This window comes from Sarcophilus harrisii, chromosome 6 (assembly GCF_902635505.1).
Source record: "Sarcophilus harrisii chromosome 6, mSarHar1.11, whole genome shotgun sequence".
NCBI classification, from domain to species: domain Eukaryota; kingdom Metazoa; phylum Chordata; class Mammalia; order Dasyuromorphia; family Dasyuridae; genus Sarcophilus; species Sarcophilus harrisii.
Window position 1 is genome coordinate 220,161,715 of NC_045431.1, and position 24,969 is coordinate 220,186,683.

The 24,969-nt window shown below is 42.8% G+C and overlaps 1 protein-coding gene and 1 long non-coding RNA gene across 4 annotated transcripts in view; one reads left to right on the forward strand and one right to left on the reverse strand.

The window, feature by feature from the left end:
• Nucleotides 1-24,969, reverse strand: part of ABTB2 (ankyrin repeat and BTB domain containing 2) — a 172,286-nt gene that overhangs the window by 95,726 nt on the left and 51,591 nt on the right. The window lies entirely within an intron of this gene.
• On the forward strand, nt 50-23,064 carry LOC116419793. 2 transcript variants are annotated; one of them, XR_004230096.1, is made up of 3 exons: nt 50-241; nt 16,825-16,887; nt 22,877-23,064. It is a non-coding gene; the product is annotated as an uncharacterized LOC116419793 (long non-coding RNA). The 2 variants fall into 2 exon arrangements; XR_004230097.1 differs by lacking the exon at nt 22,877-23,064 and adding an exon at nt 20,505-20,563.

Here is a 24,969-nt window from a genome sequence, read left to right on the forward strand (position 1 = left end):
AGACTGAGGCAGCTGAGATTTTCACAGTGTAGGAGTAGCAGGGAAAGGAAAGAAAGCATGATAAATGCCAAGAGGAACAGTCCAGAGAAGCAGGCAGAAAGGGACCCAGAGCTCCCTCCTTTTCACTAAGGGCACTACAAATTCCCTAAAAGCATCTCGCCCCTCCAGGTTTTCCCAGCAAGCACGGGGAGAGACCAGGAGACCTCCAGTCCCTCCAGCTGCACACACTTCACACGGATGGGTAAGTGGTTGGGGGGCCCACCTGGGCCTTGCCAGTAAGGTGACGGGGTAGCATCTCTCAGAGACCACCATAGAGATTCAAAGCAAGCACTGAGGCAACAGTGTGAAAACTGGGTTCATTGGGAGATCCTTGTACACGGCAACAGCAAGATTATACAAAGATCAATTCTGAGGGATGGGGGTCTTCAACAATGAGATGAGCCAGGCCGGTTCAATGATCTTGTGATGGAGAGAGCAGCTACAGAGAACTGTGGGAATTGAGAGTGGATCACACAACACAGCATTCTCACTCTTTTTGTTGTTTGTTTGCATTTTGTTTTCTTTCTCATATTTTTTCCCTTTTTGATCTGATTTTTCTTGTGCAAGATAATTGTATAACTATATATGCATATATTGGATTTAATATATTTTTTAAAACATGTTTAACATATATACTCTGCCATCTAGGAGACGGGGTGGAGGGAAGAAAGGGAAAATTTAGAACATGAGATTTTGTGCAAGGGTCAGGGTTGAAAAATTATCCATACAGATATTTTGAAAATAAAAAGCTTAAAAAAAAAAAAAAAGGGGGTTCATGAACATGATCAAATGCCAACTACTGTAAGCTCTCCAGAAGCTGTGGGTCCTTTTTCTTAAGGCCAGTCTTGATCTTAATGGACTTGTAGCTTCTGAAAGGCTCATTTACCAGTGCCAAAAATGAAGCCCATAGGAGTTGATCAACTATCAATCGACAGTACTTGAACTGGGTTCCTGTGGTAGCCTATACTCAAAAAGTGCAGGAATGGAGTCGTCAATTCACAGAATGGAGCTCTCGGGATGCAAAAGGCCACCTGGGAGGCCAAAACTCAATAGGTTAAGACAGCGACTGGGCAAAAGATTAAAAATAATGAACGTGAGATCACTAATGCTTGGATGCAGGGGCTGTTCTGCGGTTCCATTGTGAGGACCGATGCCACAGATTCAAATTGTTATTGTTCAGTTTTCAGTCATACCTGATCTAATTTGAGTTTTCTGGATAGAGACACTAGTGTGGTCAGCCATTTCCTTCTCCAGCTCATTTTACAGATGAGGAAACAGAGGCAGACAAGGTTAAGTGAATTGCCCAGGGTCACACAGCTAGAAAGTGTCTGAGGCTGGGTTTGAACTCAAGAATACAAGTCTTCCTGACTCCAAGCCTGGTGCTCTCTCCACTACACCACCTACTTGCTCACAAATTCAAATACAAATCTCTACCCCCTGAACAACTGATCTAGTCAGGTTAGCTTTTTTCTCAGGCAACCTCTTTCTATTTCATTCATTCTAGACCTTCGCTCCATCTCCTACCAGATTATTAAATAAATACTACACCGCTGTTTGAAATCTCAGACTATACTGGTGGTTGGGATTTATTTCCAAATTGAATGTTTTATCTCCGAGCTGAAGGACACCGGCTAGAAGCTTAGCCAGATTCTTTTAATCAAAACCTACGACCCAAGCACAGAAGGATGTTTTCCATCATTGTATGCCCCGGTATTTAATCCTGGTCACTTCTCCCAACAATCTCTCTGGTTCTGATCCCCAAGATATCGTTATAGCTCATGGTAAGACAAAAGACAATGTCATTTCCTCTCGCTCTCCCATTTCCAGCTTCAATAACACCTTCAATAACACGCAGAAGTATGTATGTTCTCTATGTGTTCCTTTTCTTAAAAGAAAATGCTAAGCCAGCCTTTTTTTCCCTCCCTCCTGAAATCTGAAAGCTCCAGTAAATGAGGACAGACTGCACTTCCTTCAACAGCTGAAGGTTCTGGGACTGTGCTGCTCCTTCTATTGCTGAAGCTCATGACTCAGAGGGCGAATTCAAATTCAAGTCTTCCTGGCTCCAAGTCAGTCTTTTATCCCCCGTGTCAGCTCACTGAGGCTCAGAATCACCATCCGTGGTACAGCTGGGAAGGAGAGGGGCCACGCAAGGCAAATACACTTAGGACGCCCCTTCAGATGCTATCGCTTGCAAAGGGTTTTGGGAAATCATTTGTCCAACATTTATTTTTGTAAGAAACTGAGGTTCTGACTTACCCACAATGTCATGGTCCCTGGTAAGAGGCAGAATCAGTGACTCCTGCCCTTTTGAAGATCCTACTCTACCGAGGGTCCCTGACTACAGGAGGAGAAGAATGACTCTCTTTCACCAGGACTTCTAAGAGACCAAGAGCAGTGCACTATCCCCAGATAGAATGGGGGGAGACAAAGTGTTATAGGTAAAAACTAAACAGAGATAAAGGGGGGTAGGTCCACTGTGTGGATTGGGTGCTGGGTCTGAAATCAGGAAAACTCATCTCACAAAGTTCAAATCTAGCCTCAGATATTTACTAGCTGTGTGACTCCAGGCTCATTCATTCTGTTTGCCTTAGTTTCCTCATCTGTAAAAATGAGTTGAAAAAGGAAATGGCAAACCTTTCCAGTGTCTTTGCCAAGAAATCCCAAATGGGGCACAAAGAGTAGTGTGTGACTTAATAAATGAACAAAAATAACAATTTAAAATTCTGCTGGGCAATGGTGTGAACTTAAATCTCCCCTCCTCAAACATTTGTAGAAAATCAATATGCCCCCCTCCCCCCTTTTTAAAGTCTAGCTAGGTTGTAAATGAAAAGGTCAGCAGACTGGAAGCTGGGAGGCCGGAGGTCTAGCTCCTTCTCTTCTATTGACTTAATGTTGTGACCTTGGACAAGTCATGTAACTTAATGCTGAAGTTTCCTCCTCTATAAAATGGTGGTGACGATCCCTGCAGAGTTGATCTGGGATCAGAGGAGATCATGAAGATTCATGGACTTGAGAGACCATGCAATCCGGCCACTACATTGACTCAACTGAGTCCAGGAAGGTCAAAGCTGAACCCAAGGCCACTCAGAGACATATGAGGGTGGGATTTGAACTCAGGATCTTTGATTCCAAGCCAGTCTTGCTTCTACCATACCACAATGCTGTGTGAATGGGGTCACAAACAGCCACACCTGTGCTCAGAGGGGCTGTGAGTGAAGGGAGGTAGAGGTGGAAAGGGTAAGATGACTGCTAGCAAAACTCTGGCGAACTGTGGGAGAGTTGCCCACTGAAGACAGGAACAGCCTTTTTTTCTTAAGAAAAATTTTTTTAAATTATCACGACGTATGTTTTTTAAAAAGGGAATAACCTGCGTATTCCCAACCCAAACCAAAAAACCCCAAACGAGTGAAAACCTCTGCTGTGGCTTTCCATCAGAAAGTCCCCTCGGCCAGAGCCCCGTGGTTGGGGGAAACTACTCGCTCACCCAAAGAGAACATCTGCCCTGGTCTGGCTGCCATTTGCCAGTTACCTAAGAGATGACCGCAGGCTTTCAGGAGCTGCAAAATGCCCTCTGTCCCATCTCTGCAACATGAGCCGAGGCTGGAGGAGGCTGCTGGGAGGGGAAGAAGCCTGCTTTCCCAGCACTGCCGAGCTCCTTGGTCAGCCACACCTTCTCTGCAGTTGGCTTGGGCAGCTTAGCTCATCCGGTTCGGGTAAAATGCTCCCAGGGCACTACTGCTCACCCAGAGCACTTCTCCCCCCACCGCCCCACCCCAGTAATTCCACTGCAAGCAGAATGTCAGGGCAGCCTGGTGGAATCCTAGGTCATTCTGAGAATTCTGCCCACTCACAGTGTCACAGTCATGTGCCAAGCCCAAAATGATGTCTCATGGGATGGCCGGGCAGACTTAAGGATCACAGATTTAGGGCAAAGAGACCTCAGAAGTCAGAGAATCCGATGTCCTCATTCCACAGACTGGGAAACTGAGACACAGAGAAGTTAAGGGGCTTGTTCGAGGGTCATACGTCTACTAAGGATAGGTGGCAGGATTTGAATCCAGGTCTTCCCAATTACCAGCCCAATAGTTTGATCTTACATGGAGTGATAGATAAGTTAACTGGGGGCAGCTAAATGGCACAGAGGATAAAGCCCCGACCCTGAAATCTGTATCAAATCCAACATCACACACTATGTCCTAGCTGTGGGACCCTGGGCAAGGCATGTAACCCCAATTGCCTTGCCAAATAATGATAATACTGACAGTAATAATAATACAACTGAGATAGCTGGCACTTGCATCTTCTAGGTTACCCTCCCAGTGAAAGGGTAGGGGCTAAGGAGCTTCAGTGGGGCTCTAAAAAGTAAACAAAACTTCCTAAGTGTCTACTACAGCAAAGACGCCGTCCTACGTGCGGGATATCCTGGACAAACACTGTCCTTGGGGCCTGATCCATGTACAATTCCCTCCTTTTCTGGTTCAACCTGAGCCTTAAGACAACATTTGCTCAAGGTTGATATCCCTCTAAACCAGGGCTTTTAACCTGGGACCTCTGACCTTTTAAAAAAAATCTACTTTGATAATGATATTTCAATACGGTTGGCTTCTATTGTCATCCTGCATATTTCATTTTATTTATCTAAAAAGATAATTTCAAGAAAGGGTCACAGTGTCCCTCAACTGCCAGGAATCTCAGGGCGCAGATGTGGGAAAGGGCTTCACTAACACTGCCTAACCCCAGCATGAGAAGGTGGTAAGAAAGGATGGAGAGGACGGATTTCCTTCAAGTTTCACCATAAAGGCCTTTCTGACTCCTCTAGTTTTCCAAGTTTTCTCTCCAAAATATTTCTCTCTGTCTCTGTCTCTCTCTACACACACACACACACACACACACACACACACACACACACACGTTGTTCTGCTGATAGAAGGTAAGCTCATTGAAGGCAGGGACTGTCTTACTTTTGTCTTTGTATTCCCATCCTAGCACATAGTAGGCTTTAATAATAAATGCTTGTTGGTTAACAGAACTAGAGCCAGAAGATGAGGATTCCAATTCCAAATTAGCTTGGATAAGTTTCCTCAGTTTCCTCATATGTAAGATGATAAGGGTACTGGGTGCTAGTCAGCACAATGGGACACTTGAATTCAAATCCAGTCTCAGACACTTACTAGCTATAATGACCCTGGGCAGACACTTAACCTGGTTTGCCTTAGTTTCCTCATCTGTAAAAATGAGCCGAGAAGGAAATGGCAACCACTCTAGTGTCTCTGCCAAGAAACTCCAAATAGGGCCATGAAGTGTCAGACATGACTGAAAGATGACATAGTGGGGATGATAATCACTAATTCAGGCCTAGATACCATAATCCGTTAAATTTATTCCAGAAAATGCCATTTACTAATATCCTGGAATGGGACAGGACAGAAAAAAAAAAAACCCTCATATTTTGTAATTTTTTTTAAACCATAGGAAAGCTTGTTTTTCATTTTATTTTTAAGTCTAAAAGGAGATTGAGGGCAAATTATTCAGAGCAGGTTCATCTCAGGGCAAGGATGTAAAAAGAAGTTCGAGCTGAATCTCGTCACAGGACACCTTTGATGGAAATGAGGCTGCAGTGGCCGCCTGGCCTGGCCTGGCGGTTTTAGCCTGCTTTCCAACTGTCCCTTGCTTGAATCCCACAAGCCACTCTTGTGCACGGGGCCAAGCAGGTGCCCTGCCTTCACCCACCTGGGAGACACAGAGGAGTTTGTGGGTAGTTCCCTGTTCCCATGTCACCTTGAACAAAGTTTCTTGTAATGAAATGTGGAAATCATGAAATTATGATTTATTAGCAGTAAATGTTTGATTTGTATACCTATTTTATGTATTTATATACCCAGGGTCACGAATAGGAGAAGTTAAAGCAGTTCTGCCCCAGAAAACTCCTGAGCTAACTGAGGAATGGGAGCTAGAAGAAGGGGGTCAGGGAGGAAAGCAGCGTGGCTCTGGGCTAGGTGTTAGAAAGCTGGGATTGAGCCCTGGCTTGTCTCCCCTGGGCCAGGGACCTTGCCTAGAGTCTCAACTGCCTCGTCTACCAAATGAAGAAGTTTAGACTAGACAGTGTCTATGGTTCCTTTTTAGCTCTGGGAAACCGAAAAAAAAAAAAACAAAACAGATTTGGAGTTAGACCTTCTGATTTCCAATCTTTCCTCTGCTCACTGCTGCCTGTGAGGCTAATTTAATTTCTTTGGATCTCAGTTTCTTCCACTTTAAAATGAAGGAAGCAGGACTAGATGACTTTAAAAGTCCCTTTCCAGCTCAATCACAGCCATCAGTGAACAAGCACAAATTGAGCACTCTGTATGGGCTAGGTCCTGGGATACAAATTCAGAACCGTCCATGCAGACTACTTCTCAGTGTACACACATTTGGTAGAAATAGAGGGATGCAGAAAAGTAGGAAAGCCAAAACACATTCAATCCATTCAATCTGACAACCATTTATTGATTGCCAAGCTGGACAAGGAGGCGCCAGACTCGGGGAAGACCTGAGGCCCAATGTGATCTGAGACTAACTATGTGTGTGATCCTGGGCAAGTCACTTCAGCCTGTGTGCCTCAGTTTCCTCATCTGTAAAATGAATCAGAGAAGGAAATGGCAAGCCACTCCAGTAGTTTTCTGTGTGCATGTCTGGCATATGTATTAGGCTCTTAACTTCTGTTGTCTATTAGCAACAGTGAAGCAGGGACAGTTAAGTGGCACAATAGTGCATACAGTACCAGACCTGGAGTCAGGGAGAATGATCTTCCTGAGTTCAAATCTGGCCTCAGATACTTATTAGCTGTGTGACTGAGCAAGTTACTTCACCCTGTTTGCCTCAGTTTCCTCATCTGTTAAATGAGCTGGAGAAAGAAATGGCAAACCCTTCCAGTATCTCTTCCAAGAAAACCTTAAAATGAGGTCACAAAAAGTCATTTAGCTTTGTTTGCCTCAGTTTCCTCATCTGTAAAATGAGCTGGAGAAGGAAATGCCAAACGCCTCCAGTATCTGTCAATAAGTCCCCAACACAACAACAGCAGGACAACAACAAAAGAGGCTGAGAATTACCAAGTAATTTGGGGTGAGGGAAGGGTCTGACTTGGGGAGGGGGATGCGGATAGGTACCCTCTGAGCTGCATTTTGAAAGAAGCCAGAGATTCTACTGGGAAGAGGAATAAGGAGACAGCCTGTGCCGGCACAGAATGTCTTGGTCAGAGAACAATAAATGAGTGTAGTGGGAACTCAGTCCAAGCATACAAATTAAGAGTAAAATAATGTCTTCCATTTTCTTTTACTTCCTGGAGGAAGCTGAATAGGTTTAGGATCACAGGCTCACGGATCTCCCTTTGAGGAATTCCAGTAAGAGACACATTGTGTGGGAAAACGAAGGTCTATGGTGAGTGTCCCTGGAATTTCTATCTTGGGAGCCTGGGAGGCCAGAGCTCAGCCCCAGCTGAGCAGTGCTAGCACAAGTCAACAAAAGGAAGCCCCGGAACTGTGTGTGCTTCCCTTTACAATGGCTCCCCCATTAATCCGCAGAGCAGCCCACTCTTTGGACCTCAGGTCCAATGCCCAAGCAAATTCTGATGGAAATAGCTGGGATGCATTCAACCAGAAGCCTCTGTCCACAAACCAATTAGAGAAATAAAGATAACTAGCGGGCCTGATGTGAAGGTCAAAGTGACTTAAGTAAGAGCTCGTTTTCCCCTCGACCGGAGAGGAACGGCTGGACACAAGTAAATAGCCAAGATGCAGGACCTCAGTAAGCCACCAGGAGGTTTCTGGGCGTTCCTGGCTGGATTGTGACAGGTGCACAAGGATGACGAATACCATCTCAGCTGCTTCCTGGAGTGAAGCTTTACACAGTCAAGATCTGCCATTAAAGGAGGGAGTATTTAATCACACAGTTGTTTTGCCCCTAGGGTTTTATGCCCAAGATCTCAAACTGTGTTACCAACATAAAATTAACTAGTAATAATAAGATCGGATTCTTGATCTAGAGCTGAAAGGTCCTTGAGAGGTTATCTAACACAACCCTTGATTTGACAGATGAGGAAACTGAGAGACCCAGGGAAGTTCAGTGAACTTCCTTAAAGTCATACATACAGCAAGCATCGATCAGGTTTGAACCCAGCTCCTATGAACCCATAATTAATGCTCTTTCTCCATACTACACTAAACCAGGGGGAATATTAAGGCAATGTTCAAGTTATAAGCAAAGTAGAAAGGCACCAAATAAAAGAAAATTCTTTCTCCAAGAGGGAAAAGAGGCAAGCCAGTCTTTGCCCTGGGATTAATACCGAGACCCACTTGGTTGGTTCTGGTCTAATTTGGTACTTCCTCCGTGTGAGACACTGGAAAGGATTATAAGAAATGTGGCGGGACCCCATCGGGATCCCGCCACATCTTTGACAATTCTTATCGTGGATGAGACAAATCTGTCCTTCCTGGAGCCACGACAGCATCCTTTGCCCAGAACTGGATTCCTAGAGCTGCAAGAGGCGCCCAGCCAGCATGGGACTGATGTGCAACATCCTCACTCCTTGGAATAAAACCTTTAAATCATCTCAGGGAAGGCTAAGTTACACATCCCTCTACACTTCCAGAGAAAAGCTCACATGGAAACTTTGGCCTCTCATCCAAAGGGAAGGCACGTGGGGGATAAAAGCTCTTGGGTAAATCATGCTGTGCATTTCCTCCAAACACTGAGCGTAGCTGTGCTCTGAGATGGATGAGAGAAGAGAGAAACAGAGAGACTGACAGACACAGAGACTGAACGACAGAGACACATAGAGAGACAGACACAAAGAGGGAGTTAGAGATGGAGATAGACTTTCAATTCTCCCCATCCCCGGAAATAGAGACAGAGAGAAACACAGAAAGAGATAAAGATAGACAGAGAGACAGAGAGAAAGAGATGCAGAGACTGAACGACAGACAGAGACAAGAGACAAAAAGAGAGTTAGAGATGGAGACAGACTTTCAACCCTTCCACTCCCCAGAGAGAGAGAAACACAGAAAGAGACAGAGATAGACAGAAAAATGGAGAGACAGAGACACAGAGAAAGAGAGAGAGAGAGACAAAGAGACACAGTAAGAGCCAGAGTGGGAGGGAAGGAGAGAGAGGGAGAGGGAAAAGAAGGAGAAGGAGAGGGAAAAGAAGAGGGAGAGGCTTAAATAGCAATTTGATCTTCCAGGACTGAAAATAACTAGTTGCAGGCAACACTGAGAGCAACCCCAGCTGAGGCCTGAATGTCCACCTGAGCCTCTCGTAAATCTTTGCCTCTTCCACGGGGATCTGGTCTTCTTGCCTTCCCTTCCTGGGGGATCTTTTGGCTGCTTTCACTGTCCAGAGGGACCAGTTTTTCACTGGGCTAGTCCTGGGTCTCCTACACTAATTGATTTTAATCATACACAGCGTGCTGAGGAATAATGATCCCTTGTGCCGACCTTTCATCTCAGGAGCTGCCCAGTGCCCAGGCTGGGTCAACGTGGCCACTGAGCTGCACCCAGCAGTCACTCTGCTGACCCTCTCTTTACAGGTCAGGGCCCGGCAGGGTGGAGAGGAGACCTGCTAGGGCTCGCAAAGTTAAGGTGGAGGAGAGAGAAAGCTCTGGAGGCAGAGGGCAGGTGACTTCCCCGCTTTGGAACTCAACGCTGGTCTCGGTAAAGGGCGAGTACAGATTTGCTTCCGGAGCTATCTTCCCCACTGCCTGGATGAACCAGTCTGAAGATGCATAGATCATTAGCAGCTGGGAAAGAAGCCTGAAGAGCTGGAGCTCAAAGATTCCATTTCCTGGGTGGGACTGTGCCCATGCTCCCCTAAATTGGGAACTTGGAGATCACAGATTTAGACTTGGCTCATTACAGACTCACAGGGTAGTGATTTAGAGCTGAAAAATCAATCAACAAGGACTTACTGAGTGAGCCATGGGCCATGCAGTGGACTAAGTACTGGGAATAGAGATGATGATAAAATAATATTATCTATTTATATTCTCAAAGCACTTTGCATTATCTCATTTAATCCTCACAACAATCTGGGAGGTAGATATTATTATTTTCATTTTACAATTAAGGAAACTGAGACAGTGAAGTGTCCAGAGTCACAACAAGAAAATGTCTTCAATTGCATTTGAATTCAGGGTTTCCTGCCTCCAAGTCTCCCCCTCAAAGAGCTTCCAAACGTCAATATTAGAATCCTGGACTAGAGTTGTTCAGGACTCCAGAAGCTAAGCATCCCATTTGAGAGAAAAGGAAACTGAGGTCCAAACAAGTTTAAAACAGCTCTCCCAGAGTTTTGCAGGCAGTAAGAGAGTTCAGACTTTTACTCCATTCTTCTTAGCCTGTATCACTTTCCTTCCCATGTGTTTCAACCCCTTCATTTTATAGATGAAGAAACTGAGACCGGGGAAGCTACACAAATTTCAATGTTCCATTAAGAAAATTTCACAGGAAATTAGCTCCTGTGCAATATGCTTTTTTAGTTCATTTTAATAATTCCCAAGAATACACTGGTGGTGAGGGTCCTGAACAGTTTTACACTTTAAGATCCCATTTAAATTGCCTTCCCAAAATGGTTTAATCAGTTATTTTTGGCCACCAGTGTAACCAAATCTGGGCTCGCTTGAAGCTTCCACACCATAATACAGTTCCTCTGATTAAGGGGAAAGCATTAATACATAAAATCCTGTTGCATTTTGCATGTCATGTGGAAGAAATAGAAGGCAAAGGGACTCTGTTCCCCAACCCCCAAAGGCCGCCATTTCAAATCTTTGCTTTATTGGCACACACACATCTGGATTAGATAAATTTCAAGTACAGTTTTCAATATTAGCACTGCTTAAGGTTACGATACTTGACAAATCTCAAATGCCAGGCTGTCAAATCAAATTAATTTGACCAGCCACGGGAGAGAAAGGGGGGAGGGGAAGTGGGGGAGGGCCAGGGTGGGCTTGGAATAAAGAGATTGCAAATGATGGAACCCCCCTCCATCCATCTCTTCTATTTTGGTGATGGCACACTAGGGCAAAATTGGTGTCCACCATTAAGGTCCACGTTAAAGATGAGGGAGCAATGATGGTGTTTGTGAGAGACACAGGATGAATGGGAAATAGTGTGGTCCATGGGGAAAAACATGGAGTCTTGGGATCAGAAAACTGTACTTTACTACGAGTCTCACTATGGACTAGACCACTGGTCTTTTTACCTTTAGTTAAAAAAAAAGTCTTTTTACCTTTAGTCTGTTTACCTTTTTCAGCCTCAGTTTCCTTATATGTAAAAGGGGAATAATATCACAATAATACTTGCACAGGGTAGTTGTGACTCAAGTACCCACAAAACTGAGCTATGATCATTATGACATCCCATTATAGAGATGTCAAGATTCTAAAGGGATTATAGTAAGAAAAAAACCTTAAAAATGAGTTTACAAGATAGCAGTTTCCCATGATAAGCGCCATCACTGAAGACAATAAAAAAGATCAATAGGAGAAAATATTTTCTAATACGAATATGTCAGTCTCGGTCCTCCCCTCTCCCACCACTGCTATCCAACCTTCAGCTAGCCAACATGTCAATGATCGAGTTGCCAGATGAATAGATCAGCTTGATAGTTACTCACTTGGCTGACAGTCATATTTTTTAATTATAAAACTAGGCAAGGTGTTTCACAGACTTACAGGATATCAGAGCTAAAAAAGACCTGCTGGACTAAGTCTTTTCATTGTCACAGATGAAGAAACTGATGTTCAGAAAAGTAAAACAATTCACTCCGTATGTATGTGTGTATGCACGTATGTAAGTCTGCATTTGTGCAAATATGTGTATACACACACACACACACACACACACACACACACCAACATTCAGAGAAGCATTTTTTGCATTAGTAAAATACTAGAACCAAAAAGGAAAGTGGGCTGAGGAAATTGTGGCATATGAATGTAATAAGCTATTACTGTGCAATAAAAAATGAGGAATTTGGAAAATCCTGGTATATGACTGCCCCAATGTTAAGGGAGAAGATCGGTAAAAGAAAGCCCAACTCTGAGTAACTGAAAATAGCAATAATAGTTTCTGAGCACAGATAACAAAGGTCTTAGTGGAGAGCAGGGAAACTGGGCAAAACGTGGCCTGGTCATAAATGTGGTCAAAAATTGATGATGACCTCAGGAGTGGTCACTGTATCGGTTGTTTGGGCTCTGTTACAAGGTACAGTTAGAATCTGGAGAGAACAGGATGAAATGCATATGGAAATGGCATTCGTGTAAAAAAAAAAAAAAGAGAGAGATAAATAAAACTGCTAAAAATAAAAATGTTGGTGTGAATATATGGTCTGAAATATATGGGTTAGTGTGAAGGGGAATAAGCAGAGAGGGCTCCAGCTGCCTGGAGGATGAAAGCATCTCAGAGTTCCCCAACCTGTCCCTTCCCTGAAGCGTTTCATCATCATCGCCAACAAATGACTCTCAGACCCCGCTTTCAGGCCGTAGCATACATTGGGCCGACCCACCCTGGTCCAGCAAGGATCAAAATGCCAAATGGGAAAGACTTTGAATGTTGGAAGTGTAGGAAGACTTAAGACTTCTGGAGTACCTGGGGCTGCAAGCAAGGAATATATACTAAGGTTGAGCCTTACTGCTGGCTCTTCGGTGTTGCCTTAAGATAATCACTCTCTAGGTTTTGATTTCCTTCTTTAGGACACAAAGTGCTGACCTAGACCACTTTAAATGCTACTTCCTCCATAGCACTTCTGGATTTTCCCAGCTATCAGAGTTGACTCATTCCTGAAATGAATATGAATTATTAAAATGACCAAGAGATCCTACTGTTGGCCAGCCCTAGGAGATCAGTGACAAAGAAACAGCATCCTTCTACACCAAAGTACTGGTAGTAGAACTTTTTGTGGTTGCTACTCTCTTCTGTGTCCAGGCCATAACTGACTGCTGGGCTTAACAAATGTTTGGTGACCTGAATTTTCAAACCTTCACAAGAAAAAAAGCAACAACACAAAAATAAAATTTCTATTAGTCCCTGCCTTTGGTGTGAGAGGCAGAAGAGGAGGAAGAAGACTAGAATTGTCCCATTCTTTTCTGAACTTGAAGACAGCTAGCGGAATACCCCCTTTGTCACCGAGATTCCTCAATGCAAGAGGCGGGCTCAATTTGAGAATGGGTGCCAAGCCCCTGACAGGCACACATGCTACCAACCCTGCCAATCAGAAAGATGGAAATGGATGACTTTGGGGAAATCCATTCATTTTCTCAGGCCATTAGTACCCAATTAGCAAATGATCCAACTGGTTTCCTAATGAGTTAATGGATATGCCCAAACGGATCATTATCCATCAGAAAATTAAGCATATTGGTCACTGCCCAGGAAGCACAGGATCTATGGAAATACTGTTGAGTGGTAAGAACCGTGACCTCAACATTAAAAGTTCTAGTCCTAGCCCTGCCAGTGATATCTTATGACTCTAGGCAAGTCATTTCTCAGAATCTCAGGCTCAAAAGGGACCTCTCAAAGACTGCCTTGGCTCTTCCCATATCTGAACAAGATCTTCTCTATAATACATCTGGTAAGTGGTCCTGCAATCTTTGCCTGAAAACTTCTAATAAAGGGGTACTTATTACCTGTTGAGGCAGCCCATTCTTCACTTGGAGAACCCTAATTTACCACAAATCAACATTTCCTTCTTTGCAATATTTTGGTACTGATTCTACCTCTGTTTTCTAGACCCACGTAAAAGCAATTGAATTCCTTTTTCATACAAGAGACCCTCAAAAGACTGGAAGACAATTATCATGATCCTTTCTGCCAATTCATCTTTTCCATGGTTCCTTTGGCCTGTGATGTCCTTCTCATCTCTACATCAATGAACCACTGATCCAAGATTCTCTTCAGATCAATACGTTACCAATCCAAGGCTCTCTCCAGATCAAGGAGTCACTGATTCCTAGACTCTTTCAAGGACTGAGGCATTATACTAACTCAGGGTTTCTTAACCTGAGGTCTGGAAACTTGTAAAAAAAAAATACTTTGATATGTTTGATGTAATTTGATATATTTGATAGAATTAATTTCCTCTAGAATCCTATGTTCCCTATTCAATATTTAAAAACATGAGAAGGGATCTATAGGTTTCACCAGACTGCCAGAGGTTCAAAATATACAAAAAAGATTACAAATCCCTCTTCTCCAGTTCTAACACTGCCATGATTCAAAATTCAACAGATATTCATTCAGCCCTAACTAGGTACAAGTCTCTGAGATGGGTACTTGGGAGAGACCTAAAAACAAATAATCCAGTAGTTAAGTTAATCTAAAGTGCTGTAATCCCTTGCTAATTAAAAAGTAAAAAAGTCTATGTAAGTAACCGTAATACAAAACGGGGGGGGGGGGGGGGGGGGGGGGGAAGTCATCTTTATGGAGTGTGAGGGTGAAATCTTGGTAGTCTTCTTGGATGAGGTGGTATTCCAAATGGGTAGAAATGCAATTCATAAAATTAGGCAGGGAAAGAGTATTTTCTAGGCAGGGGGAACAGCCAGAACAAAGATACAGAGGTAGGAAGACCCTGGGAGTATTCAAGGGATGACAAATAATCCAATTTTGCTGGAGTGTTGAGTGTGTGAGGGTAATGCTAGCTTAAGGCGCTAAATAAACATTTGTCAAATTTAATACAGCACATTACAGTTGATGAAACATTCTCTTCTGGGCAAGATAAAGCTGGAAAGATTATTTGGAGCCATACTGTGGAGGCCTGAAGTGCCAGGAAATAGAGGAACATTTTATTTGGTTGGCAGAGAAGTCAAGGAATATTTTTAAGCCTTGAAGTGAAGTGACAGAAAAGCATATTAGGAAGATTAATCTGGAAGTGGTTTATGCAGAACAGAGGAGACTGTGAGCAGGGAGACTAGTAGGAAAACATTATAATAGTCCAGGTGAGAGCTATCAGCTCCATAGTAACAACAATGATGACAAAGACTACAATGATATTGATAACAATGATAATAGGGAAACAGGATGAGTCCTTGACATCTCTGTACTCCTGTGTGCTACTGGAATTTTTCTGAAGATGCTTTCCCTGAAGCTCAAGAAGATATTCTTGCATCCCAATACCTTTATTTCAGCTAAAACAAAACAAAACAAAACAAAAAAAAACCCACCCTGTCATTTTATACATCTGTACAATAATCTGTCAAATAGTTAAGAAAAAAAACTATGATTTTCCTATGTGTATTCTAAGAGCTTGGCATATATTAAGTACTTAATAAACATTTTTTTCCATTCATTCAGACTTGTCCCTGGTCTGTTTCTATCTACTCCACTGAAAGAAAATAAGAGGGAAATAATGCAAAGTACTTCCTAAACATCTCATTTTGATTCTCTCAATGAGAGAGAGAGAGAGAGAGAGAGAGAGAATATGAGAGAAAAAGAGAGAGCAAGAGAATGAGAGCGAGAGCAAGAGTGAGAGAAAAGGCTAAATGGACACAGAGAAAAAAAGAGGGGGTTTTGGTTTTGATCTGGGCAATGGGAAAAACCACAGGGTTGTTCACCGAAACACAACTAGATAAGATGTAGCTTTGGGAAGGAAAGACAATAATACCAGAGTTTAGTTTTAGACTTAACTTTTGTGATTTTTAAAATTTAGATATATATTTTTAAAAATTGTGACTTTAAGACTAAAACAAGCAGGACAATAGAATCCCGATCATAAATAATGTAAAACTGCCACAAAAATAATCACTGAAAGAATTGTTAGCTATCACAGTAAGATGACAATTCAAGTGCCACAGGGCAAATAAGAAAAAAATGACTAATTAGTGGCTAAAATATGAAAACAGAAGGAAACCTGAGGGAGAAAGAGAGGGTGAAGGGGACACTTTCTATGAATTGCAGATGAGGATGGGGCAGGAAGGGTTTCTGGGATCCGAGAATACATTAATATACTGGGGAAAGATAGGAAAGGCAAAGGACTGGAAAGGCAGGACATATCACAGATGCCGGGAACTGGGGCCTAATTAACACTGCTGCCTGCTAAAATCTGGGCCTGGAGTGTCGGGCAGGTTTCTGTCCTTGCCACCCATGAACAATGGCAGCATGTGGGGGCCGTTAGCCACGCTCGCCTATCCCACAGACCAGCTCCTAGCAGAATCCAGACAACGGGTGTTAATGAAGCTGGGCCAGGCAGACGCACAAGGCCCCATTTTTCAGATCTGACACTCAGCTGGGCAGCCCTCAGCTCGGGGCCTCAGAGAACCAATCAGGGCCCCCGAGCGGACCTTTCCGACAGCTCCCATCCATCCCCTTCAGTGGAACAATCAGCTGGGGAGGCAGGTGCTTTAAAATAGGTCACAGACACTTGGACAATCTGATGTGGCTTTCCAGGAGCCCTGTGGCCTGGGGAATAGGAATATTTTAATTACACCGGGGGCAATAGATGAAGAGTTAATTGTGTTGGCGACTAGGCTCAAATAGAGATCCGACAGAGGTGGGGGGACTCGTAGTGGTCCCTCTCCCAACCCCCCCACAGAGATGGAGATTACCTCCCCACCCCGGCTCTGCCGTCCTTGCATCGTTGATTATCTAAGAACAAAACCTAAGCTGAGACTATTGATTACTATCTAGGGTCTCTGGGGATTCATAATTATGCACCAGCGTCCATGCGTTCTCCGCCACCGCTCAGAATGTTGCACATCCAACGCGTGTTTCTGCCATCAAGATAACAGGTTGGAATTTTTCTTTCTTTCTTATTTCCCTGCAGCCATAGGAACCGGAAAGGACCTTCTGGTTGGAGGACCAGGTAGTGGAATGATGGCGTTATCAGGTAAATACATAGAGCTCAGTGACTCCAAATTCTGTTTGGTCTACCATCACTCCACAAAGTTTGGAACCAAAAAGAGAAAATACTTTCTTCTCAACTCAGAAATCTTTTCTATAGCCCAACCTGAAATACTTGATTTTAATTGGCTAGATTTTACTTCAACAGATCCGGAAATAGTTCATTCCCTAGCTAGCACCTTTCCTCAGAGTACTCTCACACTATTTTGTAAGCCTCTTGTCTTTATGAAGTTGTATGCATATGGTCTCCCTCAGGAGGAGGTGACTTCCCTGAGGATAGGGACCATCTTCCCCCCTTCCACTTTTTTTGGGGGTATCTACAGAATGGACACTGTTGTTCAGCTGCATTTATTCTTTGTGACCCCATTCGGGGTTTTCTTGGCAGATACTGGAGTGGTTTGTCATTTCCTTCTCCAACTCATTTTACAGATAAGGAGACTGAGACAAACAGGTTAGTTAAGTGACTTAGCTAAGGTTAAGTCACAGGGCTAAGTGTAAAAGGATTCTTCCTGATTCCAGGTCCAGAGCTTTATCCACTAAACCAGCAAGCAGCACTAGTAATCACTTAACAAATGCTTGTCGACTGATGCGAGGCATTCTGGTCTATGGCTAAACAACTCTAATAATCAAAAAATTCCTTTCATTTATAATCCGGTTTCTCTGTAGCTTTTACCAATTGTTCCCAGTTAAGCCCTTGGGAGCAATAGAGACTAGAGAATGTCCCCTTCTCTTTCTACATTAAAGCCATTTAAATATTTAATGGCAGCTATATGTCCCCTTAAATACATGCCCGAAGTCTTCTCTTCCCTTAAATGTCCTCTCGTTCCCTCAATTTGTGTTGGCTGCCTTAAGATCTCTCACCCTCTCCCTGATCCCTATTGACTGGATATTCTCCCATTTGTTATGTCTTTCCAGTGGCCACCTGGGTCCTTTCTCCATGAACTGCTCTCAAGCCCCATCTTTCTGTTCTTTATACAAATGATTATTTTCTAAAAATGAAACTTTATTCTGCAGAAATGTCATTTTATTGATTTGGGCCCATCATTCCGGACCTTGAGTATAATTATGAATCTAATTTCATCTTATTATTGATCCCTCCCAGCTGGGAGTCATCCAAAAATTTCATGCTTATGTTTTTTTCTTTTTTAAAATTCCTCCATATCCTGGATCAAAATGTTGGACAAAATAATTTAATTCCTTCTAGTCCTGGAAGATTGCCATCAATCCACTAATCAATACTTTTTGGGTATGGATGTTTAACTTTGTGATGAACCTCCTAACCCAGTCATGTTTCTCCACCTCCCCCACAAAAATAGGACAAATAATACGCCAAAACCATGTTGAATGATAAAATGTCACAAATGTCTCTCTCAGTCTGGTAATATTCTAATGACAATTATGATATTCCCATAGCACTATATTTTATTTATTTTTGCTGAAGCAACTGGAGTTAAGTGACTTGCCCAGGGTCACACAGCTAGGACATGGTAAGTGTCTGAGGCCACATTTGAACTCAGGTCCTCCCGATTTCAGGGCTGGTGCTTCTATCTGCTGCACCACCTAGCTGCCCCTAGCACTTTTTTTGCAAAGTGCTCTCTATATACATTATTTCATTTGATCCTTATAAAAACCTGGTGGGTATAGATATCACAAACATAATTTTTCCCATTTTTATACATGAGAAAACTAGTGACTTTCCTGTGGTTATATAGTGTGAGATGGGAAATAGGTGCCATTCATATACTCATTTTACAGATTAGACACTGAGGCAGAGGGGGGTGACTTACCACGGCATCATACATCTAGCACATATCTGAGGCAAGATTTGAATTCAAGTCTCCTTGATTCCAGTCCATATCAAATAGGAGAAGACATGGAGTGTTTGTGAAGTGTATCAGTGCAAGAAATCATGTGCCTATACGTTAACATATTTAACATGTATTGGACTATCTGCCATCTAAGGGAGGGGAAAAGTTGGAACACAAGTGTTTGCAATTTTCAGTGCTGAAAAATTACCCATGCATATATCTTGTAAATAAAAAAACTATGATAAAAAATAAATTACTTAAATTAAACAAATAAATAAAAAAGGAAATCATGTGACCTCATGGGAATCCCAGACCCAAAGTATCAGATAATAAGTATCAGGTTAATTGTTCTCTCTTCCCACCTTTTATAAAGCCTAAGACATTCTTCATTTCCAGAAATATCTCCTCGATGGCTTTCCCAAAGGTGCCCAACAGAGCTCTTTAATTGAACTTGCAAGTTGTTTTTTATTTTTATTTTTTAGCATTTTAGCACACTTCACTAGGCACAGGGATCCAAAATTTAGCATGTCTAGGTATATGACAATAAGCCCCACCTCCTTTTTTTATAGAAATGAGAGATTATAGGTGTAGATGACTGTATACAATGTCATCTTTGGTTGATGTGTTGGTTGGGTCCTACTGAATAATTTTTTCTGGTTCTCTCTTTTTTCTTTGTGGAAAGGGCAGCTCTCTGGGTGGGGGAGTGGCAGAGATGTATTGAAATACGGACTTTCTAAGTCTATAAATTTAGGCCAGGTGACAGTTGACACTAGAACAGGAAGTTCCTCACTAGGAACTCCCTACACCAATTAAACCACAAGTCAAATAGAAATAAAATGAGAATGCCTGCCACATAATGTTTAATACATGCTTGTTGACTGGCTAATAAACCACAATTTATACATAGTATTTTTGAGTTTAAAAAGTGCTTTCTTTGCAAATAACCCTGGGGAGTAGCTAAATATAAAGTACAAACATGGTCATCATTTTATTGATGAGGAGATGGGATGAGAAGGATTAAATGATTTATGTGAATCACAAAGCTACTAGATACTGGAGCTAGGATTCAAACTCAGGGCTCCAGACTCCTAGCTCAGTATTGTTTCTAGGAACCCAGATTCTGCACATAGTAGGTACAATTATTCCACTCTGCCTGGTATGACAGGTTTGAGCCACTCTTCCTTCCCTCAGATGGGAAAGCACAAAGAGGGGAGATCAAATACCAGGAAGGAGACCAGTTTGACCAAAAGGCAGAATTCAGGGGGAGTAACAGGGAACATAATCTAGTCCATTCCCTTCGTTCTACAAATGAGGGAATTGAGGTCCCCTGAGGGGAAATTACTTTTCCAAGGTCATACCAGCAGTAAGTGACAGCCCCAGAATTCGACCACATTACCATGCTACGCCAAGCCTAGGCTCTCAGGCCCCCAAAGTGAGTCCCTCCTGTCCGTCATTCTTGTTCCCCTCTTCTCTGGTGTTGGGGGGTGGGGTGGGTCTGACAATGTCTGTGGGGCTTCAAAGGCCAAACCTCCTACAGGAGCAGGGATTCTGGGTGGCTGAAATTGCTCCCCAGGCTGGATGACTAAGAGATGGCTTTGTCAGGCCACGTGCACAGTAAGGCTCTGTTTTATCGCCCGCACATGAAATGCAGCCTTCCTCCGTACAGCTCTGGCCAGCACATCAGCAGCAACCTTTACACTCCCTCTGGGGCTGTGACTAAGTGGTCTTCCCCCCCACGCCAACAGAGACCAACAAGCACGGCCCAATTTTTATCGAGTCCACATTTTCTATTCAGGCTTCTTTGCTGACCAAGAAACCTGTTCTGTCAATGGGAAAATGGAAGGGAACACGTCAACAATGATTGTGCACAACGACAAATGACAGCAAAAGCTTTAGGAACCCCGATAATGCAATGACCAACCAGGATTCCAGAAGACGGATAATGAAACCTGCTGCCCTTCCCCCACACATGGTAATGGACTCAAGGTTTAGAAATATGCATTTTTGGACGTGGCCAGTGAGGAAAATTGTTGTATGAGGAAAATATGTATTTTCTAGAAGGGTTTTTCCTCCCTCCTTTTTCCAATGGGAACAGGGGCGGGGAAATGGGAGGAAGAGAAAAATCAATGTGGGTTAATTGGAAAAAAAGGCAAGGGAGGGTAAAATGGCTGTTACACAGGCTTGTTTACATAAAGAGGGCCCTAGGACAGGCTAATCAGCACTGGGTCATTGTCACTAGAAATTATACAAGGATTATTAGCCTTAAAGAACCAGGACTTACTGGTCCACACACATTATAAAAGGAAATGGTAGAATCTGTGCAACCTATATATCAAACCGGGCTGTAAAAAAACTGAGCACCTATTGAACTGAAATCCAAACATGACCTGGTAACTAGAATGATACATTTGAAAGTCACTACCTTTCTTAAACTAACTGATGGTCCATCCCAGTGCTACATATAAATAGAGGTTTCTATGTTGACATCATTTTGTTATTATTTAGTCGTTTCAGTCATATCTGACTCTTCCTGATTCCATTTGGGATTTTATTCATAAAGATACTGGAGTGATTTGCCATTTCTTTCTGCAGCTAATTTTACAGATGAAGAAACTGAGACAAACAGTGTGAAGTGATTTGTTCAGGATCACACAGCTAGTCTCAAGCTGGATTTGAATTCAGGAACTGGCACTGTTTACTGTACCATTTAGTAGCTCCTTGAGATTGTTTTACAGATGAGGAAAAAATGAGAATTGGAAAAACAAAATAATGGATTTGGAAGATTGTCACAGGCCAAAAAAAAAAAATTTATATTTATTTTATAAATAGACAAACTGCAGCTCAGAGAGACTGAGAAGGGTGGCCATGTTCACACAGCTGAGAATGCTTAGAAGCAAATAGGGGAAGGATTTTTGAACCTCGGGTCATCTCAACTTGGCCCTCTTTTTGCAGATTCCTCCTGCCTTTTATAAGTTCTCTTAGAATGTCTGACCGACAGTGGCAAGCCTTCCCTATCTTAAGAACTGCCATACCCCAAATCCAATAGATGATAAATGTGGAAATACATTTGAAAGAAGTGCACATGTTTAATCTATATCGGATTATTTGCTGTGTGGGAGAGGGAGATAGATAAGGGGAAAGGAGGTGAGAAAGTTTTGGAACACAGGTTTTACAGAGATGAGTGTTGAAAGCTTTCTTTGCATGTATTTTTAAAATAAAAAACTATTATTAATTTTTTTTAAAGAATAACGGCCATACCTAATTTTCTGAGAAACTAGTATGTGTGTTGCAAAGATGGTGTTCTAAAGAGGGATTCAAGTTGTATATCCAGAAATGGCCAATATGAAACAAAGCCTCAAACAATAAATAAAAATAAATCATTAAAGCTCAATAATAATTTATTATTTAATAAAAATGTTTCTCCCATGGTCTCATGTAGAAGGCAAGTTGAGAATATTTTTGCATCTAGTTCTCCTCCCTTACTTGTTGCCTGATTTGTACAATCTGGGCCCTGGACCGAACCCCTTAAAACTGCCCTGCATCTTCTGGTCCATCCCTGGACCAGACTTTGGCTATGCTTCCACTTCAGGAGTGGCCCCTTGCCTCTGACCCCAGGGCTCCACATTATTTCTGCCCCATGGCCCCCCTGCACCGTGCTCCAGATGTGAAGGGCGGGTCCGGCACCCTGGGTCCATCAATCAGCTGAGCTGCTGACAGCTGTACCCTTAGCATTCAAGAGAGACGGTATAAAGCAAAAGCAGTTGTGCACCGGTAGCTTGATTGGTTTATTACTAAAGTCGCTTTTGACGTAGCAGAGTAACCAAAAAGTGAAACCTCATTGAGAACAATTACAATGTTTTTCTCTGCTCCCTTCTCCCTATTTGGAGCTCATTTCCATTGGACAGCTGGGGAAAAGGCAGTGGTTACATTGTGATGGGTCTGACATGGAGGAATACATTTCTCATCATCTGCTACTGAAATTTCTAAAAGATCAAATTCTATTATACCTCCTTTGTCAGTGACATGTTAGGAACAGTTCCTTGTTGTAGAGAGAGCGTTCCTTGTTTCTTGTATATAGAGAGATTATCCCACTGGGTGAAAGCTTTCATTTGTCTTTTTAATAGTGATGATGGCTCTGTACTAAATAAATTTCTCTCTCCCACCAAGGACAGATGATGTACATTTGCAAAATGGCTTGGTGAGACTGGACGTTGCCATGAGTGGTCATGGGCGGAGAAGGGGCATCTAACATGACCTCGCTGGACCTTCCCGGCATCTGAGCTAACTGGCCACTGGTGATAGTCAATAAATGCTTTATGAAATTAAGCCCAAGATGAATGGCAAGGAGGGAGAAGAAAGAGAGAAGGTGTTATGATCTTGTCCATTGAACCACACTGTGCATGCCCCCAGCGGTTGGGAGAGCATATAGAATCTCTTTCTTTACCATTAAAGGGATATTCCTGGAAAATCAACCAAGAAACGGGCATGGAAACAATGTAGACGTTAAGGAAAAGCTGTGTCCTGGAAAGAAAGCTCCTGCTGAGCCAAGGTGAGTGAAAGGAGAAGGCGGGAGTGTGTGCTAGAAAGGAGAGACTAATTGAAAACTGAACAAAGACCTTGAGAGCAGACAGATGAATGTCTCAAGACATTTTGCATTTTATTTCAGACCAATCGCTGAAATCGCCACCCCAGAATTTCCCATGTTCCATCTCTGAAGTGCTTTTAATAGAAACTGTTATAAACTTTTCCCAACAAAGTTTTATTTTTAAGAAATTCTCATATGGCATGAGGGAAATAAAATTCCTTTTAAGATCCACAGTGGAAAAGCAGCGTTTTATAGCTGTGACCTCCCCGATACTGGGTCTGCTGCTGCTGCTGCTGAAAATGGATCCCTTTCCAGATTGCTGACATTACCGACCATCACCAGGATTTCTCATCACTGCCGTCTACTAATGAGCTTCAAATCCAAGTCAATTCTTCCCTGGTCCCCAAGGAAACTGGTTTTGTGTTTACATCTTCATAGCTATGTGTATTAAGGGAAGAATGGTACTTTTTCAGACTGGTTCAGAATCGCCTCTGGCTTGTCTGGCCAACTTCACACACACTGTACTGATTGGACCACAAATGTTCAACGTGTCACATATCAAGGTACAAGATGGGTTTGAGTTTTTGGTTTTGGAGACATAGGAGGAAGAGCAAGTGTACGTATACCTCCTTATTACCTTAGAATGACAAGTGCATTGGGTAGTCTCATCAGGTGCACAAACAGAGTAAACCCATCAACTGATTCCATTTAAACTCACCAATACCTACCAGCAACAGGAAGGCATGGCCATGTCCTAAGAACAGGGACCAAGACCCCGTTGTCTAAAGGAATAGTAAACTACCAGGAATATAATGGGACAGTCATCCATTTGAAGAACAAACATGTATATGAATCAATGTCTCTTTGGCAAATGGGTTCTAAGGAAGTGTCCCAGTTGTCATAAGCAGCTAAAATTCACCATGTGGATGAGGGATTTGAAATAAACTAACTGAACCAGGAGTCAAAGAACGGCATCAAACAGTAATAATTCTCCGTGCCCGTTCTAAAAGTAGCGAGAATGAACAAAACTGAAAATTATAACATTCTCCAAACCAAACAGATATTCCATTCATTTCAAGCCCCTGGTCTGGACTAAACTCCAAAAGATCAGGGAGAGCAAAGCAGTGTATCCTGAATGACGCTTTCCTTCCATCTGGAGAGCCTCCCTTGCTTTCCTTCCCCCTCCCCCCCTCAAATATGCAGTCAATGAAAAACCACAGTATTCTGCACAAGGGCTGGGAATGATTTAGGAAGGTCTAATTTGGAAACTTCCTAATTCAGTTGGAGAGCGATGTGGTTTACAGCACAAAGATGAGCTTATATACCTTGGACACTGGAGGACATCAGTCAGAACGTGGAGCCCTTTGCTGAACAAAGACCGATTTTAAACTGCTGAATTGCTAAAGTGCCTCCCCAACAGTCCTGGGCAAGTGGCATCGGTTAAGTCCCAGCCCTACCTATTCCTGGACAGAAAAAAAAAACACCCCAAAACAAAACAGCACTCAGGAATGGCTGGGCTATTGATTCACTCAGAAAGAGGTACCAGCCAGTCCTGAGATCCCAGACTGACCTGCTTGAAGACCCACCCTAGAAGTGATTTTTCCCATGGTTTGGGAAAATCTATTTTAGCTATTTCAATATTTCAACAGCTAAATCTAAATTAGACCTCATTTTA